Genomic DNA, 13,970 nt, shown 5'->3' on the forward strand with positions numbered 1-13,970 from the left:
GTGGGGGTGCCTCAATGTGAACTGTGTCCTAACAGGATCAGGCTGCTGTGAGTATCATGTGCTGTAGGGAAGAGGCAGGCTTGTAGTGCATTGTTTTAACTCAGGGGAGCGTGGTGACTTGGCCCAGGGAGGTAGCAGTGGGTGGGGTTGCTTCCTGACAACATTTCTTCCTCTGCCTCCTCTTGTTTCTCCATTTCTAGCGGTAGTTACTAATCCACAATTATCACTGACATCTCCTGCACTTTCCTGAGTTTCTGAGCCCTGTCTGTTCCCCCGTTTCATTATTATCAAGTAGCTTGGCTGTGATAGACCACTGATCTTCATCTTCATATCGATTAATTTTATTTTCACATGTATCACCCACGTCTCCGACATCTTCAGCAGAGTTTTCACATGATGAGTCATTTGCAAACGACAGATTTTCATTACAGGACTCATCTTCGGGGTAGCATGTGTTGGACTCGACTCAGGTGAAATGTTTGCTCAGTTCTGCTTAGTGCTCCTTCTCATGAAATGGGATTTGACGGGTTTTTTTCTGAGTCCAACCACTGTCAAAATAATTACAAAGCTGTTTTCTCTTATTTATTTGCTTATCAGCTGGAAATTGTATTATTGTTTTACATGGGAAATGTAATTCCAGGAGTCACTCCTTTCAAATGAAATGATAAACGTGCTACATTCTGATTATATGAGATGCCCATTTTGCCCCGAGGACCTTGGTTCCATGAGCTTGGGTTCTAGAGGAGCCTCACTCCAGCCAGTCCTGAACTGGGACCTGGTGTCTCTTGTTTATGGCCTGAGTTGCAAATTTAAATACCTCCTTGCACCAGGGAGTTCTGAAAGCGGGTGAATTAGGCAGTTGTAAGAAAACAGAAAGCAGAGGGGACAATGCCAAGCGGGAATCTACAGTGACGAACCAAAGCCAGCATAATCGACTCTTCCCAGTGAAATGTGGTCCCAGCACTGACAGATTTCTTTAGAAGTGGGTAATTTGGGTTATTTGGACATTCTGATTTTTAATCTCTTTTCACTTTCTGAGCAGCAAAAGAGGTATTTAATCAAATCTAAGTTCTCCAGTTGGCGAATGCACCTCTGCACTTCCTGTATGTATTATGCTGCCTTTACTTGCTCCCAGGGATGGTGAAATCCACGCGGGATTTAGTAGAGGTGAGGCTTGTCATGACTAATAGTACTGAATCTTACTCAAGGAGGTTTACTAACCTGCCCAGTTTTGAACATCCGGCCTCTGAGTGACCTGAATATTGAATCTTGACCTGAATGGACCCTTAAGATCTTGGTTCTGCGTGATGCTGTCCACCAATTTTGACTTACCGTTTGTCGGTTTAAGGAGTCTCCCAAGCCTCTGTGAGTTCTAGTGCCCATCTATTTAGCTACCTACCACCACTATTACTATTTTAGTGAAAGTGTTAGTCACTCAGCCATGTCTGACTCCTTGCGACCCCATGGACTGTAGCCCCCTAGGCTTCCCTGTCTATGGGGTTTTTAAGGTGAGAATACTGGAGTGTGTGGCCATTCTCTTCTCTGGAGGATCTTCCTGACCCAGGGATAGAACCCAGGTCTCCTGCATTGCAGGCAGATTCTTTACCGTGCTATTAAAGCAAATGGGTTAATAATTATTAGAGCTGTTTTGGTGAGTAAATGGCCTTGTGTGTACAAAGTGAATAGGGCAGCTCCAGGCATGAAATTAGTGCCAACGAGTTCACGTGTTGTCCTAGTGATCACTCACTTCATGTGAGAAGTGTGGCCCAGTGTCTGTCTGCACTGAGAGCCTCACGGGCATAATGTCTCTATGATTAGATGCTATGACAGTGAGCATTTGCCCCCAATTTTTATCACTAGTGATATCTGCCAGTGAAACTGACTCAAGGATTTGAAGACTTATGGTCTGTTCTTTAATATTCAGTAAAAAAAAATCCAGGTCACTTAGGCCTGGAGCATCACCTGGCTCATAAGGAATTCTCCTTTTTGGATCATCCTTTCTTGGCCACAGGGATATTGCCACTAAGGATTTAGAAGACAGAACACAGGATCTAGATGAAATCCAGCCCCACAGCTAACCTATTCTGCAACCAGGGCCCAGGCACAGTGAGTTAAGATTTAAAGATAAACATCAGAAAATATAAATAAGATACATAACTATGAAACTGCTTCAGAGAAAAGCTGAAAACAAGTAAATCCAATCCACTAATGAAAGTCAAAGTTTGAAAAAAACTACATGCAGTAAGTGAAAGAGATATATATATATAAATAACTGAATTAATAAATCCATTTATGAAGAAGACACATGTTTTACAATAATAAACATTTCAATTGCATGTAATAATATTCAGTATGGGTGAAAAACAGGGCTACATCAGTTCAGTTCAGTTCAGTTGCTCAGTCGTGTCTGACTCTTTGTGACTCCTTGAATCGCAGCACGCCAGGCCTCCCTGTCCATCACCAACTCCCGGAGTTTACTCAAACTCACGCCCATCGAGTCGGTGATGCCATCCAGCCATCTCGTCCTCTGTCATCCCCTTCTCCTGCCCCCAGTCCCTGCCAGCATCAGGGTCTTTTCCAATGAGTCAGCTCTTTGCATCAGGTGGCCAAAGTATTGGACTTTCAGCTTCAGCATCAGTCCTTCCAGTGAACACCCAGGACTCATCTCCTTTAGGGTGGACTGGTTGGATCTCCTTGCTGTCCAAGGGACTCTCAAGAGTCTTCTCCAACACCACAGTTCAAAAGCATCAATTCTTCAGTGCTCAGCTTTCCTCACACTCCAACTCTCACATCCATACATGACGACTGGAAAAACCATAGCCTTGACTAGATGGACCTTTGTTGGCAAAGTAAAGTCTCTGCTTTTTAATATGCTGTCTAGGTTGGTCATAACTTTCCTTCCAAGGAGCAAGCGTCTTTTAATTTCATGGCAGCAGTCACCATCTGCAGTGATTTTGGAGCCCAAAAAAATAAAGTCTGACACAGTTTCCACTGTCTCCCCATCTATTTCCCATGAAGTGATGGGACCAGATGCCATGATCTTAGTTTTCTGAGTGTTGAGTTTTAAGCCAACTTTTTCACTCTCCTCTTTCACTTTCATCAAGAGGCTCTTTAGTTTATTCTTCACTTTCTGCCATAAGGGTGGTGTCATCTGCATATCTGAGGTTATTGATTTTTCTCCCAGCAATCTTGATTCCAGCTTGTGCTTCTTCCAGCCCAGCGTTTCTCATGATGTACTCTGCATATAAGTTAAATAAGCAGGATGACAATATGTAGCCTTGACTTACTCCTTTTCCTATTTGGAACCAGTCTGTTGTTCCATGTCCAGTTCTAACTGTTGCTTCCTGACCTGCATACGTAAAACCAAGAGAAATATTTTTAGGATGGCAGAGACTTGGGCCAAGTTAAAATGTTGAAGAGAGGAGATGGATAGAGGGAAATGAGAAGAGAAAGGAGGTGACACATAGATTGATGTCTCTGAAAGCGAGGAGAAATTGGATCCAAAGTCAGTTGGAGGGACTCCCCTCAAAGAAGAAGAAAAATCCTCCTGACTATTCAGATTTACAAGTTGTGATTCGAGTTAACAACTAAGATTCCTCTAGTATCACCATGCTGGGAGGGTTCTTTATAATATTATATTTTCTCATCAGAGTATAATGAATGTTTATTACTAAGAAGTTAAAAAGACAAATATTACAAAGGAAAATATAAATATTTCCTGAAGCACCATCTTCTAGCTTTCATCCACTGTTATTTTAAATAAAAATCAATCTAATTCAATTTTTTGTTTTTTTATTATCAGTTACTAAATACCACCCATCTTTTGATTTCTTTATATATCATTTTTCCATTGAATAATTAAGACTACAGCTGTTATGATGGAACAAGAACAGCTGAGGATGAAAAAAATGTGAGGAGGAGAAGGAAATGAATGAGGCGCTTTTATAAGCCTTCCTATTCAAAGTGTGGTCCACTGACCAGAAGCTTCAGTATCACTTGGGAGCATTAGCATTACCTAGGAACTTGTAAGAAAAGCACAATTCCAGGTCTCACCCTAGACCTGATAAGTCAGAATCTGCACTTTGAAATATCTCAAGGTAATGCCCACGCACAGTAAACCGTGCAGTTTGGAGCCTTTTCCTGGGCCATTATTCAGTGCATTCAAGGCCCCTTTGTTCCTGATCGTGGACAGTTCTGCTAGAGTTCTGTTGCTGCTCCAGCTGTCGAAGAAGTTGTCGCATCCATCTTTTTCAGCCTCCCTCTCTCTTCTCTCTCCCAACTCTCCCCTTCTCCCAGCCTTGTTCTTCCTTTCAACCCTTCCAGCTCTCCCCACACAGCCATTTTCCTCCTCCATTTGTCTTCCTCATTCTTTTCCCACTTCTGCCTTGTTCCCTTACACCATTTCCTCCTTCTCAGGGTTTCCTACCATCTTACATCTCCATAGCTCCAATCAGATCTTCTCACCTTCAGGAATTCTTCCACATTTCTGGTTTAAGGACACTATCTTTTCTACTTGCTTTCTAGTATCATGATTCATTCAATTGCAAAAACACAAACAAAATGAAATCAATTTCTGGAATTTCATTAAGTTTTCTGAGGGAGGAAGAATATGTTTTACCATTTTAATCCCTGAAATATCTCTATATCGAGCATACTTCTTTAGAATGTGAGCTTCCGGCAGCAAAGTCTGTTACTGGTTTTTATTTACTTAGTGCCCAGCGCATGGTGTTGCTCTCACTTGTTTATTAAATGAATGTCATTGTGGGTTTGGAGAAATGAATTGTGTGTGGTTGTTTTCACTGGTTATACGAACTGATTTGACTTCCATTTCTCATGCCCAAAGAGGGTGCTCAGAAACCAAGCGATTGTTTGGACAATAATTTGAAAACAACTTTCAAGTTTCTATTAGTCCTAGTGGGTTGAACTTGAGTGTACTGTTAACCCTTTCTTAGAAGGGCAGCTTGGAGGTGGGTGGCAGCTTTGGGACATTTTGGTATGAACCTCTTCACTTTCAAAAATTAATTTAAAGCAATGAAAAAATGTACTTTGAAATCATTTTTGTCTCCCTGTTTGTTTAGTGTGATTTATTCTGAAAGCATTTCATATCTCCATCACATATCGGAGCTCCACCACCACTTGTTATTTTGTAGGGGAAATAAACAAGACCTCTCTCATCAGATGAGTTAATTACACTGACATATTCACTCCTCCCCAGAGATATCATAAACTAAAACGCTGCAAGCCTTTAATCCAAACAAGCAGGCTAGAAACAAGAGCTATGCAGTGGGAGTGGGTACATTCTCTTTGAAAGAATCAAAAACTCAACACAGACTTGATCTTGGAGGGCAAGATAGCTTGACTCTATCAAATGGGGTCCCATCTAGAGTCATGTAACACATGTGTAGGTGAGTTGAGCTTGAACTCATTTCTCTCAATATTTCGGCATTGTCTTTCCACCTTGGTGCTTCTGAGTATCGCGTGGTCATTTTCTTTACCTGCTTCCTCCTGCCGTGTCTCCCTCCTCTCAGGCATCAGCCTGGGGATGGCCATGGATGCAGAAGGGCATTTGCACTGGGCAGAGTGTTGTGCATTCGCCGCCAGCCGCAGTCACGGTGGTGTTTGTCTTAGGGAACTTAGGTGGTCGTGTGGGGGCGAGGCTGCTGTTGATGTCTTAAGTCGGATTGCCCAGAAGCAGAACCTGAGATGAGGATTCACATGCATGGGATTTGTTGAGCACGCGCCCCCAGAAGGATTGTCTAAGGAGATGGGGGAGCAGAGGAGAGAGGGGAAAGCAAGCAGGCAAGGTGTGAGCCTCAGCCTGATCATGTGGGAGCTCTGGAGTGGGAACCATGCCTCAGAGCCGCTCCCAGCTGGTGGCAAAAACACTGGACTTTTATCCTGCTCACGTCTGTGATTGGCTGAGAGCCGGCCGGGAGGGGCGTAACCCCAGGAGCTTCTGGTTTCCTTCACGCAGCAAAGAAGCCCCGAGAGCCTGTGTGCCGTGTGAGTCACTCAGCCGTGTCCTACTCTGCAACCCCGTGGACTATAGCACACACCCCACCACCCCGGGCGCCTCTGTCCGTGGGGTTCTTCAGGCAAGAATACTGGAGTGGATTGCCATTCCCTTCTCCAGGGGAATCTTTCCAACCCAGGCATCGAACATTGGTCTCCTGCATTGCAGGCAGATTCTTTACCATCTGAGGCACCAGGGAAGCCCCATAGCCTGTGGTGGTCCTCTAAAAAATCCACAGTTACAAGTTCCTAGAGGTGAGGGTCAGGCCACGGGGCATAGAGAGAGACTGTATGTAAAGGGGATTCAAGGGTATGTGAGAAGAGCTCAGATGGCGTCTGCTGCCTTGGGTTAGCAGAGCGGAGGGTTTTCTGTCTGCAGGTTGGGAGCTGGGAGAGGAGGACACCTCCTTCATTCACGTATCCATGCATTGGGCTGTATGCATTAGGCATCTATACTCAGTGCCTCTGGCCTGTACACCTTCTAAGGACCACTAAAATATTTGAGATCTAAAAAAATAATTTAAAAAATCTACATATCTAAAGAAAAAAGTAGCTAAAATGATCAATTTGCTAATTCAACAATTATTTATTGAGTACATGCTACGTTCTGTGTGGTTCTGGATGCTAGGGTTATTACAGTGAACAAAGCACAGAAATGCACCCCCTCGTGATAAAAGTAGAAAGACAATAAGCAAATAAGACATACAGGATCTCATGTTCATAAATTCCATAAAGAAAGTGGGATGGGAGGTGGGCAAGGAACAGGACACATGCTGGCCCAGGTGGGGAGGGAGCATAACTGGGCTTGTGAATGGGTGATGAGGGAAGGCTTCAGAGAGAAGGTGATGTTTGAGCAAAGGCCTGGAGGAGTTGGAGGGATTTGCCATGAAGCTCTATGAAGGGAGGGTATTTACAGTGAAGGAAAGGCAAACACTGATACCCTAAGGTGTGAGAATGCCTCACATGGAGAAAAGCAAGGAGCCCGGAGTAGCTGAGTAGTTGTGTGTGGATGTGAGAGTTGGACCGTGAAGAAGGCTGAGTGCAGAAGAACTGATGCTTTCGAATTATGGTGCTGGAGAAGACCCTTGAGAGGCCCTTGGACTGCAAGGAGATCAAACCAGTCCATTCCAAAGGAAATCAGTCCTGAATATTTATTGGAAAGACTGATGCTGAAGCTGAAGCTCCAGTAGCTTGGCCACCTGATGTGAAGAGCTGACTCATTTGAAAAGACCCTGATGCTGGGAAAGAGTGAGGGCAGGAGGAGAAGGGGACGACAGAGGATGAGGTGGTTGGATGGCGTCACCGACTCAATACACATGAATCTGAGCAAACTCTGGGGGCTAGTGAAGAACAGGGAAGCCTGGCACGCTGCAGTCCATGGGGTCACAAGGAGTCGGACACGACTCGGGGGACTGAACGGCAGCAACAAGGGTAGCTGAGAGTGTGGTGGGAGGGAAATGAGGTCAGAGGGGAGCACAGGGCCAGACAGTGTCGGCCGAAAGGATGCTGTTTGATTTAGCAATCGCAAAATCGTCATTGTATTTTAAAAATGATTAACTTGCTTCTCTCACTGCCCTACAACTCCTGCTGTTAGTTGGGGTCTAAGACACACGTGGGTAATAACAGGGAGACCTCAGAACAGATTCTAACAAATAGGCATCGACTTCTCTCAGGCAACAGTGTAAGAGTAGGTGGGTGGTGCAGGGAGACGGCGGGGTGATGCTGTCATCCAGGCGCCCAGGTCCCTTCCCCCTCATTGCTCTGCCAGCCTCGGAGGCATCGCCCTTGTCTGCATCACTGACCTCGATTAACCCGTTCCAGCTCAAAGCAAGAAGGAAGGAGGGTAAACTAAATCAAGTCACCTCTGTCTAAGGATCCGGATCTGGAAGTTCACAGATGTGATGCTGCTCATACCCGGATGACCAGACTTAGAAGCGTGGCCATAGTGAGAGGCAGAGAAAAGCCTCCAGCTAGGTGTCTGAGTGTCTTCTAAAACTTGGGGGTGGGGGTGGGGAGTGGATTCTGTTATGAAAATGAAAATGAAAAACTGGAGAACGGATCCTGAGGCAATTAGCCTTTGCCATACATAGTCATTGCTGGGAATAGCCAAAAGCAATTCAAATAAGTAACTTAGAGCTAAATAGGGATTTCTAGAAGAATTCTTTCCCTTTATTTTTGATATGATAAATTATATTTAAGATGGAGTGAAGGTAAGGTCACTTACTGCACAGTTCCAGAAAGTTGCATTCAGAGCTGGCATTGTGCAATATAGCAGCCCTGGGAATGAGTGAGGGCGTTCTGATACACACGCGGTAACTCGGGCTGGTGACTGCTACCCGTGTGCCCCGCATTACAAATTCTTTAGAAAGCCTCAGCCACTTTGGTCACGTAGCATTGCAGGTGTACAAGTCAGATGTCAGTGCACCCTAGGAAAAGTGGTGTTTGCAAACTGAACTCGTGGGAAGTGGATTGATAAATCCACACACCAGTTTATCCATTTACAGCAGGCAACATAGCCGGCACAATAACTCAGCCAGTCTCTTTCCTGGTATTGACTTACCTGAGAAACCAAATTAATTATCAGAAGGCTGCTCTGCTAAGTATGGAATTAGAAATAAAGGAAATTGGATGGTCTTAAGGGATTGCTCTTACAGGCTTGGGTAAGTCCTGATAAATTGCCTTTAAAGAAAAAGGAATGTACTGCTCTCGGAGAGCCTGGCTCAGCCCTTAGCACCTTCTCCTTGAACTCTGACGCTGACCCACGTTTGTCATCCCAGGCTTTTCCTTACATTTGTCATCATTGTATTACCTGTGTTTTTTTTCTTTTTTAGTAACCTAAATAATATTTTACATCAGTACAGTTTTAAACGAGCTGTGTTCTCACTATTTCTAGGGAGGTAACTTCATCTGATGGATAAACGGTCATCTTTCGTCAGCGATAACGTCCTCTTTTTGATCTTTCTCTTTATTCTTCCATCTGTCTCACTGTATGTCCTTCTCCCCCACTTTTCTCATAATTATAGCACATGCCTCAAAAAGCTGGAAATAATACGCGGCTAAAACCACACCCTTTTCCCATCATAGTGGTTGGCAGCCCACACTCCGGCCGCGTCCCACTCCGTCCTCTTAGGGGTTGTATGAACCTAAGTAAGCTCGCGGTGCCTCAGTTTTCTTGTTTGTAAAGTGGGGATAATAGTAACACTCATGTCACAGAGTTCTTGTTATCACTGAGTCTGTGGGGACAGCTTAGCGCTGCAGTTCTCAATGTTTCAGTGTGGCTTGAAAACTCCTAAGGGTCCCAGAGAGTTAGGGTCCAAAAAAGACTTTCTATAGAAAGTCCTCTGCCTCCTTCACTGAGCTGGCATTCTCGCGGATGGCTCGTGAGCAGTGGCAGGCAGACCTGCCAGGGCCTTAGTCTGGAGCCGGGGTGTCTTAGCTGCCCCCGTCTTCTTTGCCACATCACACTTGCAAGCAAGAAAACAAAGCAGCCGTTGCACTTATGAGTGTCCTTGCTGAAGTACAATGGTTTTACTTTTTAGTAAATCTTGGCAGTTTTAATATTATGTGTGGTGAGATAGGAAGTACATATAAAGTACTTATGGTGTATGAGGGGTTAACAAAGGTTGTCTCTGAGGAAGAACACTTCTGTGGTTGAGGTGGGAATGGAGGTAGCCATCTCAGTTCCTTGAAGAAAGTGTTTTCTTCAAAGAAAATAACTAATGGTATTTGTTACCGAAGATAAAATTCTTAAAAGCAAAAATTAGAATTTTGGAAAACTAGAATCCATCCTTCTGAGCGTAACAGCTTTTCTCTGCTTAAATATTGTTCTGATGATAATGATGGTGATATGAAATGCACAGACACCTGGGATATCTTTGCAGTCTTGTTCAGTTGATATTTGCCAAACGACTGATGATGTATCATGTTGTACAATTACGCGTGGGTGAAAGTGAAAGCCGCTCAGTCACGGGCGACTCTTTGCGGCCCTGTGGACTATACAGTCCATGGAATTCCCCCGGCCAGAATACTGCAGTGGGCATCCTTTTCCTTCTCCAGGGGATCTTCCCAACCCAGGGATCGAACCCAGGTCTCCCACATTGCAGGCGGATTCTTTACCAGCTGAGCCACAAGGGAAGCTCACGAATACTGGAGTGGGTAGCCTATCCCTTCTCCAGGGGATCTTCCCAACCAGGAATTGAACTGGGCTCTCCTGCACTGCAGGCAGATTCTTTACCAACTGAGCTATCAGGTGGGTGAAATGTCCATTCAAATTGCAGGATAGGCCAAATGGATATCGATGTGGCAGTGTACGCAAAGCTTATTGATACGGTTTCAGAGTCCGCACTCCAGTGCACCTTTAAGAAATCATCGCTTGTTGAGTTTTGGTGTGACATCAGAGGAGGATATCCATACTCATCTGAAAATCTTCTACAATACTCGTCTCATTATATACATATGTGTAAGACTGGATTTTCCCCATATACTTATTTCAAGCAGATATACATTATCACAATGATCTGAGGGCAGAAGATATGAGAATGTAGCTGGTTTCTACAACCTGACGTCAGAAATGTGCACCTCATTATATATTCCTTGCTAGAAAACAATTGTTATCTTTTTATAAGCATATGGTATTTATGTTAACATGTAATGGGTTTACTATTATTATTAACTTATTATTATAACATGGATTCATAAATACATATTTAAAACTGTCGTGGTCTTAATTGATATTATAAACATTGACCACTTTAAGCCGTATAAATAAAAGCTCTTGGGGAAGTTCAGTAATTTTTATGAGTGTGAAGGCTCCCTGAGATTTTGAGAATCACTGGTTTAGAGCAGTGCTTAGCACAGAGGATGAGGCACAGCGGCTAATTCCCCAACTATGCTTAGCAGCAGTAGTAATAATCTCTCATTGAAGGTTTATATTGTGTGCCAGACACTGTGCTGTTCACTCTATATGCATTATCTAATATGATTTTTTAACAAGCTGTGATGTGATAGGCACAACTGCTAGTTTTATTTTGCAGAGGAGGAAAATGGGGTACAGAGAGGTTAGGTAATTTGAGCCAGGTCACACAGCTATGAAATAGCAGAATGAGGCCCAGGCAGTCTGATTTCAGGGATTCTGCCCCTCATGAGTTGCCTTTACGTTATTGCTTCATATGTAAAGCTCCCACCAAGTTGACTGTGGGATCAGAGTGCACTCTCTCTCCCCAAGTGTTTCCAGGACTTTCTACAAGCCGTTCAGATAACGCCCTCCTTGGGGCCACCCTGCATTCCGCAGTGGCCGGCCTGCATGCTCCCGCCTCCCCCTTGCTCGTCACTGCCAGCGGAAGGCGCCCAGCCACTCCACTGGTGGTGTCCCTCGGGTGCCAGCCACCACCGCAGTACCCTTGGAATGCCAACAAGTGCTGCATTCTGTCAGCGCTGGCCCCCTCATGGGTGGATTGCAGTGCAAAGTGAAAATGTGGGGCTTCTTCTGCAAACATAATTCAGATTTTACGAGTGCAACCGCAGAACCCTGACCATACGGGCCCAAGTGGCGCTGCATGGGTCACGTGCCCACGGGGCTGGCCCTGGGTTCTGTGCAGAGACGCGAACTACCTCGGCCTCTGCGGATCAGTCCCACGCTGTGCTGTCAGGACTGAAGGCAGGGGCCTGGGGCCCGTGTGCACACACCTTTCCCCAGGGGAAGGGGTCTTGCAGTTCCCTTCTTTATCCCTCTGATGGGACTTCCCTGGTGGCTCAGAAAGTAAAGAATCTGCCTGCAATGCAGGAGACCCAGGGTTGACCCTGGGTTGGGGTAGTCCCCTGGAGAAGGGAATGTCTACCCACTCCAGTGTTCTTACCTGGAGAATCCCATGGACAGAGGAGCCTGGAGGGCTACAGTCACGGGGTTCTGAGGGTCGGACACGACTGAGCGACCTAGGGATGACTGAATCGGGCTCACAGGGTCGGAAGCACTGAGACTGTCCTGGTTTCTCCTCCTTCTCCTGCTGACGGCAGAACCAAAGCCCTCCTGCTCATCTCCCGGGTGATTGGTGGAGGAGCGTTCCACGGATGAGTTACCATGTACTCTCCACAGATGTATCAGGGACCTGTGGTATCCTGCAGGCATTCGATGGGTAAAGATACTTGATATGGAGAGAAAATTGAGAACTATATTTTCTAAAAAGCATGCAGTATATGATATATTCGTCAAGACTCCTTCCCTATAGGCTGTAGACAATAAAACTATCTTAAACCAAAGAGGAACATTTATTGACTTATTTAACCAAACCAGGAGAAGGGTAGAGCAGACTGGTTCCAGGCATAAGTAAATTCATGGCTGTGACTGAGTCTGCACTTTCGCTATTAGAGTCTTATTCCTGCTTCTCTGACTGGCCTTAGCTCTAGACCCAGTGCCATCCCTGGACCAGCCTCTGTGGCCAGGGAATATGAGGAGATCATTGGCCCAGACTGTGCACAGAGCGGTCAGGAGGCTGAAGGGAAAGCTGTGACCAGCACCCATCACCAGGACAAGACGCGGAGGAGAGGGAGAGGGAGCATCATTTGCCCCGAGAAGGAGCAGCTGTCCTGGATAGAACCCTGAACATGGCAAAGACACTGTTGTTAATTTAATCACTAAGCCCCGTCTGGCTCTTTGTGACCTCATGGACTGTAGCCCGCCAGGCTCCTCTGTCCCTGAGATTTCCCAGGCAAGAATCCTGGAGTGGATTGCCATTTCCTTCTCGAGGGGCTCTTCCCTACCCAGGGATAGGACCCGCGTTTCCTGCACAGCAGGTGGATTCTTTAGCACTTAGCCACCTGGGAAGCCCTGGCAAAGACATGGTCCTCCCGGAATAGTCTTTCACAGAAATGCGAACCTAGATGTTGGCAAACACTCAGCATAATGAAGGCAATGGGCTGGGATGCAGTTTGAGAATAAACTGCTGTTTATTAGAAGTGGCATCAGGGAACTGCTGATGTGTGTATCTTAGCAAAATTAGGGGATCCGGGAGAAGAAAGATAAAATCAGCAGAGACCTCCTGTCCTTCGAACGGAATATAGACTCATCCAATATATCACGTTCATGTCTGTTTTAGGATTTGGGGGATCTTGCCTGTGTTTATCAGTGCGAGGGTGTGATCAGACAGTTTTTTTATTTCCAAACTTGCAATTTAAGAATAAAATTTTACCAAAATAAAGATAAAAAGAAGCAGTGACCTGGGGATTTTATGTCAGATCACTATATTGCATGATTCATTTATTGCATAAACATATCCAATGGGAAAAAAAGCAAATATGCAAAGGACACTCACTTGAGTAATGACAGTCCACCCTCCCCCATGAACTGGTGGCCTGTAAAGGATGAACTCAGTGAAGAATTAGCATTGCTTCTGTTTATGTATGTGTGTTTTGCATCAAAGGTAGTATCTTTGCATGAAGTCTGTATTTGTTCACCCACTCCTTCCCCCGAATGGAGAGATCAGATAAATCAGAGGCTCGCAGGAGACGGCGAGGGTGGCTTTCTTAAGGGAGGGTGGAATGAAGGAGAAGTCTGATTTGCTCTGGTTCAGTGATTTCTTAAAATTCTTTGCAAGGGTGACCTATTTCTAATTCCTTGAGCCTATAGTCTGAAAGGTCATTAATCTGGGCTTGGTTCATGATGCTGAGGCTTAAGACTTCTATTTCTTAAATGCCAAAGGTGTGTCAGATTGCCTTTCGAAATGCTGGTATCTCTATTCAGGCGTGCCGTGGTTAGTGAAGAGGTGCATCGGCAATTTCCTCTCTCATGGAAATGTTCACCTCGCCAAAACAGCCACGTCTGGGTTTTTTTGGCTCTTTGAATCTTTGCCATGGATTAAAAAGACAAACCAATCTCCTCCACGCACCTTCTTTTTGTCAAGCTTGGGGACAGACAGGGATGTGTTTGCTGGAGACTGACACACATCACATGTACTTTCTGGGAG

The sequence above is a fragment of the Cervus elaphus genome, chromosome 23 (genome assembly GCF_910594005.1).
Source record: "Cervus elaphus chromosome 23, mCerEla1.1, whole genome shotgun sequence".
Classification (NCBI taxonomy): domain Eukaryota; kingdom Metazoa; phylum Chordata; class Mammalia; order Artiodactyla; family Cervidae; genus Cervus; species Cervus elaphus.